This window comes from Miscanthus floridulus, chromosome 17 (genome assembly GCF_019320115.1).
Source record: "Miscanthus floridulus cultivar M001 chromosome 17, ASM1932011v1, whole genome shotgun sequence".
In the NCBI taxonomy this organism is placed as follows: Eukaryota; Viridiplantae; Streptophyta; class Magnoliopsida; order Poales; family Poaceae; genus Miscanthus; species Miscanthus floridulus.
In genome coordinates, this window is record NC_089596.1 from 30,213,765 (window position 1) to 30,221,788 (window position 8,024).

Sequence of the window (8,024 nt, forward strand, 5' to 3'; positions counted from 1 at the left end):
GCTTAACCACGGCGGGCGGCGTTGCCCGCCGCGGTTAATCGATTTACCACGGCGGACAAGTTAGGATGCCCGCTGCGGTTAATCATTTTTAAAAAAAACAAAAAAACCAGAAGCCCGCCAGCGAGCCCGTTCTCAAGCCCACTGGCGAGCCCACCGGCGACGGATCCGGGCTTCCCACGGACGCCACCACCTCGCCAGTCGCTCGCAGGGGACCACGCCGATGCCTCCTCGCGGATCCCGCCGCGCCGTGGGGGAGGAGGTCGCCGCCGCCGGATCCGTGGAGGAAGAGGTCGTCGTCGCCGGATCTGGAGAGAGGAAGAGGGAGGAGTGAGGGAGATGGAGAGAGGAAGAGGGAGATGGAGAGGAAGAGGGAGATGAACTCACTGGATTTGAAACCCTAGCCCCGCGCCGTCGTCGTTCATGGAGGATCCGTGGGGGAGGAGGAGGGCGCAGCCGTCGCCGTCGTCCCGCGCGCCCTCGATCCGCCGTCTGGAGGCCTCGCGCGCCCTTGGAGGAAGCCACCGACGGGGAAGGGAGGGACCGCCACAGCCGACGGGAAAGGGAGGGGTCCGCCGTGGATCCGGGCTGGCACCACCTCCTTGCACAGCCGTGGAACCACGCCATGACCGCCTCCTTGCGTTTCCCCCGTCGTGGATCCGCGCCGTGGGGGCCTCCCCGCAGACGAGGGAGGGAGAGAGGAAGAGAGGGAGGGAGCGCCTGAGCTCCGAGGGTCGCCGCCGCGTGCGAGCTCGGAGGGCCGCCGCCGCGCGAGCACCCGGGAGCCGCCGTCGCGGGGTGGCGCACGGCGAAGGGAAGAGAGGAGGAGGCGCACGGTCGCGTGAGTCGGGGATGAGAGAGGGAGGCGGCTGGGGATGTGGACTAAGGGTAGGGTTCACAAGTGAAGTGCCACTTATATACGAGCCCAGTAGAAAAGCTGAGATGGGCTTCTTCTGGGCTGAGAGTTTGGGCCTTATTTTTTAAAGCGGGCTTTATAATATGCCCACCACAGTAAATCGATTTACCGTGGCGGGCAACTTAAGACGCCCGCCACAGTTAATAGGGTATTTTTCGTGGCGTGCATCTTAAGACGTCCGCCACGGTAAATAAATTTACTGTGGCGGGCAAAAGAGCCTGTCACGGTAAATAAAAAATGTCCGCCTCGGTAAATCGCGGGATTAACCGTGGCGGGCTAAAATGGACGCCCGCCTCGGAGGCCATCGGGGGGGGTGTCGCGGTTAATCATTTGTGTAGTAGTGACATCCAAGTGGGGTATTCTGTTTGCATCTCCGGCTTTTGCTTTTTCTTATTCTTGGGAACATTCTACATATGGAGGCCAGACACATCCCAGATATTATGTTTACCAAGAGAAACCTGTAATGATGTATAGAAGTTGAATATTTCATAATATGCACATAGAAGCAAGAGAAAAAAAATCCAGTGTGTGTTTTTTCATTGCTTACACCAATGTAAAATAATATATCATACAAGTTTATAAAGGAAGTGTATGTCATTTGCGATTCACTACTTTGCTCACTTCTCATCCCAAACTAGCTATTTGTGTTTATGACACTGGAATTTGTATGCCAAGTTGCCTACACACTCCAGAGGTATAAACACAAATAACTAGTTCAGAGCGAGCAAACTAGTTAACTCAAATGTCACAAAAAGGTGCCAAAAGTTCTAGTAGTGGACACAATAGAGAGTATGCATGGCATAGGAGCAAAATGCATAGGAACAAATGTCGCAAAGAGAAGAGGAAAAAATAAATTCTATACCGTATAAAGGTCCCTCATTCAGGTCAGCGAAACTACATAAAGCAGGTAATAAATGAAATAATCTATTTACACATTTTGTAGGATTTTGTAGAATTTTTTATTTATCATACCTTAGCCGGACATGCATATATCCTTCATATTCCATCTGAGGAAAATCATCCAAGCAACATCCTTTGTGTATGCCGACCCCTAGCGCCCCTCTCTTGCTCCGCAGGCGCGCCTCCACCATCGTCGCTCACATACTCATCGATGGCACACAGACCTCCGTCAGCGAGCTCCTCATCAAAGATCGAATCAGCGTTGTGGCTGTCAAGCTCCTTGTGGCCATGGCTTGACATCAACCGGGGCCTCCTGATTGGATCTTGGCACGAAAACTCACAAGCGGCTCCATTTTTATTGTTGTGCTCGCCAGACTTGTACTAACCTCCTCAATAGTTAATGATGTGCTTGGAATACTTCTTGGCTCAACCTGGCTAACTGTGTCCTTTGTGTTATGGACTATGCCCGCAATTGCATCAACTAGTGTACATCATGCTTTCCGATGCCAAACATTTCTGGAAATAAGTGCCAAGCTCTGTTCATATATCAATGTCACAGTCCTTGGCAGCAACTTTAGCATAATCAATTGCAGCTATCTTGGGTCGAGTATGACTTTTGCTCAAACAATTGGTGTCAGTCCTTGACCATTCCTCATGCTGATTTCTGGAAAGAAGTTACAACAATGTCCAAGGGGGTGTCATGTATCACATTATGTTTTTCATGCATCTCCGGCTTTTGCTTTTTCTTATTTTTAGGAACATTCTACATATGGAGGTCAGACACATTTTGGATATTATGTTTACCAAGAGAAACCTGTAATGATGTATAGAAGTCAATATTTCATAATATCCATATAGAAGCAAGAGAGAAAATCCTGTGTGTGTTTTCATTGCTTACACCAATGTAAAATAATATATCATACAAGTTTATAAAGGAAGTGTATGTCATTTGGGATTCACTACTTTGCTCAATTCTCATCCCAAACTAGTTATTTGTGTGTATGACACTGGAATTTGTATGCCAAGTTGCCTACACACTCTAGTGGTATAAACACAACTAACTTGTTCAGATGGTAGCGAGCAAACTCGTGAACTCAAATGTCACGAAAAGTGCCAAAAGTTCTAGTAGTGGACACAATAGAGAGTACGCATGGCACAGGAGCAAAATACATAGGAACAGTTAGATAATAGTGTAGTGTGATAGACGTTGCATCTGGCCATCGCTACGGCGGAGTCGCACTTGTAGCTTGGATTCGTTGAGGAGCAAAGAAGACACGCCATGACTCGTGACTAGTCCCACCAATCTGTTGGCGTAGGATTCCGATGGTGCTTTAATATTGTTGACAATTAATGAAAAAAACTATATGATATATATCTGTCAATACATCCAAAATGGTGTCATGCCAATCCACACCGATGAGCATGCAAATCGATCTAGGCCAAAACCGTAACGGAAGGAGATATTACACTTTAACCCCCGTCATGTTATTATTGGCATGGAACTCGGTTGGTAGATATACACACCCATCCATTGCTAAGTGGAAATTATTGACCTGTGTTGATATATGACTCCATTGACAATAATCACAAGTTGTTTATGGTAAAATTGATATACTAAATATGAATCCATTGACAATTAGAAGTTGTTTATGGGCATGCCCCCACTAGAAGCAACCAATGTATCTGTCACTAGTTTCAGCCTCTCCCTACCACATCGACGTTCGATCCAGTGTTAGTGAAGGGACAGTGAGAGTTTGGTCTGTCAGATCTATTGGCTCTCTTCAGATCTAGGTGGCAGTTGGTGTGTTTATCAGGGAAGCAGTCGGTTAGCTCTTTTCACGATGATTTCGACCTCTTCTTTTGGTTTATTTGTTCTATTGTAAGTCTAGCAACTCTAATACTCCGATTAGATGGTGAAGGACTCTAAGCCTGTGTTCCTTGGAGGGTTCCTCCAGCAAATGTTCTTTCAATGAATTCTAGATCTCGTTGTCAGCAACGAGTGGATTTTGCGGCCTTCAAAGCCTTGTATGGCGAGGGTATTTGTAGGTGTCCCTTTCGTTTGCAGTCTCATCAGTGCGTTTTTTTTTCAATGTTCGATAGGCAATGGACGATCAAAGGAAGAAGATGACTGGTTTGATCTTCAATGTACTCTTATTTTTTAGAGGTCATTTTGTGTCAAGTTGTCCTTTTGTATGAGCTATTGTTTTTCTTGATATATATCATATATGAGACAATCTATTGAGTGTCTTTCTAAAAAAAAAAGAGTCATATGCATGGTCACGGGAAAAGGAAAGGTGTGGTGGTGCGCATGAACAAAGAAGGGGCTGCACGCACACTTCTATCTCCCCTGACGAGGGGATTTGAGAATATTTATTTTCTTTCTTTTCCTAGGTTCATCATTTAATTAATTAAAATATCTAAAAGTCATTCATTTAGATTTGTTTGACGTATTACCTCCTAGTAAAATCAATTGGGTTTTTGTTAGTAACGTAGCCATCTTTTTTTCTCAAGCTTATCCAAAGGATGTATAGTTTCCCCATCGCCGTTGCTCAAAGGTTGACCGATACCATGCCTTGGCAATCGATGTTCTGGACCAGGATCAGAGCTAGCCAAACCCAACCGTAGGGAATTCCATCTTGCTGAGAACATTCCATAGTTCAAGGTCTCATAGTTTCCATTCCTATCCATATCTAGTAGCACCGTCGGAGTCATCCTCCAAATCATCGCCCAAGAGCTGCTCGAGGAGGAAATGGATCGAGGCGACATCCATCCTGGAAGCTCCTGCGAGGATACCACCACACGGTGTGCCCCCGCGCATCAGCCACGTGAACTCGTACTAGAAAGTGGCGGCCTTGTTTCAGATCCCGTAGAGGAGATCAAGAAAGACATACCAGAAGCGATGCGCTCGGGGCAGCTCCTCTCCGGTGACGAGCTGATCATGGATATAGGCTGGAGTGTAGAACATCCGATGACAGTCCCCCACATATAGGATTGGGCCCAAGCCAAGGCGAATCTGACGAGAATAAACAATGAATTTGCAAACAGAAGCCACCAACCTATGGTAATTAAACAACGAATTTGCAAACAGAATAAGAACCAAAGCAAAGAAAAAAACAAAAGCACGTGTCCTTATAACCTGTCAAAAAAGACGTAACATTTCCATAGTTCCCAATAACACACCGGGGAGGAAAACCAAAAAGAATAAACCTATAAGTAGGTGGCGCAATGCATCAGCATAGAAACACTTGCCGAAGAGGGCATGGCCATCGGTATGAAGAGGGGAAAATAGATAGAGTAAAGGAAAAGAGCAAAGTCGAATAACGAACGAATAATGTAGCACTGCAAACTAGCTTTTTTGTTAAGGAGCAGAAGCAAAAGAGAAATGTTGCACTAATGAGGCACAATCATAGGTATAATAATAACATCCAACAAAAGAGCATAATAAACATCTTGATTAAATGGTGGACATATATCTGAATAAGAAAACGTTACAAAATCTGAATAAGGAAGCAAATGGTATAGCCATACTTGAAATTACAATGCAAGTCAAAAAATAGTAAAAAAGTTAAGAGCATATATATAGTGTGTTAGCAGCATAAATATAAAATTGCTATTTGAACTTACATAGGAAGAACAAGAAGCTACAAACTCTGGAACGAAGGGTACAACCATAATTGGAAAACGCAACATAAAAGGAGGCATGAATTGCTTACCCACACAGCAGGAATATCCGGTGGAAGAAGGCCCAACAAGCGTCTGTTGTTTGCTTTGAAGTCAAGGAGAGGCAGGCTACATGTTGGACATGGGAGGCTGCCCAACCAAAAACGTCCTTTGATGGTTTGGAATCAATGCGAGGCACGGCAGATGTAGGAAACATGAAGCATTCCAAATCATATAGGCGTAGAAAAATATGAACCTGACGCAAAAATGCAGGTGCACCATATGAGAAGATTGTGCAAGGCAAAAAGAAAACAGCAGCCCACCGTGCCACTCCATGCCAGCTCTAACGCGGCCGCCGCGCCGTCAAGCAGCAGCCGCGCACCGTGGAGTAGCAGCAGCGCGCCAAACGAACACACGCCGCCGCCGTGCCGTTGAGCCGCAGCAGCAGCCACGCGCCCTACGCCTGGATTCGCCCGAGGACCGTGTGCTTGAGGCTGGGGCAGCGCTGCCACGTGCTTGGGTCGCAAGAAGCTAGGAAAGGAAGAAGGAGGCGGAGGAAGACCGGAAGGGAGCAGGCAGTGAAGAGCTAGGTTGAAGCACTTATATACTCCACAATATTGGATCCAACGGTGTTGATTAACCTTAGGTCATTCAACAGTCAGGACATATCGGGTTGGCATAGTGCCAGCCCATTAATCGCACCGTGCCTGTGTCGGCACTGTGGGTCAGACTTGCAGCCCAGCCACGACATTAGGCCCATGCTCGTGCCGGCACTTACACTATGGCCTTAGTGCTGTGTCATGCCTGTATCGTGTTTTTCGGGCCGTGGTGCCTGTGCCAGCCCACCATACCTGGCCAATTTGGCCATCAACATGGACTAAGCAGCTAACACTTACTAAATCAAGAGTAATATAGTATGGACACAAGCAATGGTATGTGAATCTATTAAAAAGATCGCATCGATAAAGAAAATGATCACTTAAAAGGCAATGAATGTGAAAGTAAAAATGGACATGAATCTGAGGAATCTATGAAAAAACCATCTAGAAGGCAACAGAGATGGGCCAAACAAATGAGCACTTACAGAAGAAAAGTATAATGCCTGTATCACGTTTAACCATCACAATTAACATGTTGAAACACTACATGCGACGTCCGGAGAGAAACGGGAAGAAAACGGCGGCCTGTGCGTGGCCCGATGAAACCAGCCCCTTGCGTCGCCCTCTGCCAAACCAGCCTAGGACCCAGCCAGGCCGGTTCCCCTGCTTGGCCGGCTGGCTGTGCTGCCCTGAGCCCGACAAAACCGGCCAGGCCAGTTTGGGAGCTGGCCAGGCCGGTTTCCCTGATGGAATCCGAACCGATCACTTTTCGAAATTAGTTTTGGATCTATTTTTATGTAGAAAACGTGGAGAATGTATTTTGGAGTTGTTTTCTGTTGGGATAAAACCACCCCCTCTATGTATCAAATAATCACGGCTGATTGAAGGATCCAACATTCAATCGTCTTTTTTACATCTATTACCCAAGTTTTGCCCTTTTTCCGATCTTCTGTTGTTCGTTGTATCGCTCCACAAGATTCATCGACGTTCTAGGTGGCTGTGGGGGATATGACCTCCGGTATCCATAAGACAAGACATGGGCCGCACCATTAGAGGTGGTCCGGCCCACAAGATCAAGGCGTGCACGGCACTGGTCGACGTGCACCGTAAGATATTGTATAGTACCAAATATGATACTTTCATTGTAACCCTACCCCTCCAAAGTATATAAGGAGAGGTAGGGGTCCCTTAGTCGACATCTATATGGTCATCCAGATTAATACAATACACCAAAGACACATGACGTAGGGTATTACGTCGATCAGACGGCCCGAACCTATCTAAATCGCTGTCTCTACGCCTTATGTCACCATCTGGTTCCTGATTACGTACACCTCCACCGATCAATCTACCTTCGTGGGATACCCCTCGGAGGACTGCCGAGCATCTTTTGTCGACAGTTGACGCCCACCGTGGGGCATGTGCATGCTGATCCTCCGACGAACCAGATAGACCTCAAAGTCACCGCCATCCGTGGCAATTTGGCTTCTGGCGGCGGCGCCCTTCACCTATGATGGAGCCACCGGCTTGAGGCTATTCGCAGCGGCTCGACGTCGCTACGCAACTCGTCGCGAATTCCCGGCAGCACGCTTCGGTACGTGGAGTCAAGCGGCAGATCCTGTTCATCGCACATGGCTCTGTGTCATGCAGCAACCCGATTAATCAGGCTTGCCGTCGGCTGCAAGGCATCGCGCTCCTGTTTTCCTCCTCGATCTACGTCCAGCTCGATGCGTCATCAACCGCGGCCTCAGGCTGCGGAGCTCGGAGTACTTGGTGGCATCATGCGTGCACCGGCTGACAAGATACCCTCTCACATGGAGCATATAAGGAGCCGATCAATAGTGAACAATCAGGAAGAGACGGCCGTGAGATCAACATGGCATGCAAGCTAATTAAGTATTGATGCTTGTATGCATGTGCACATGCATGAATGCAACGACTACAACTATAAC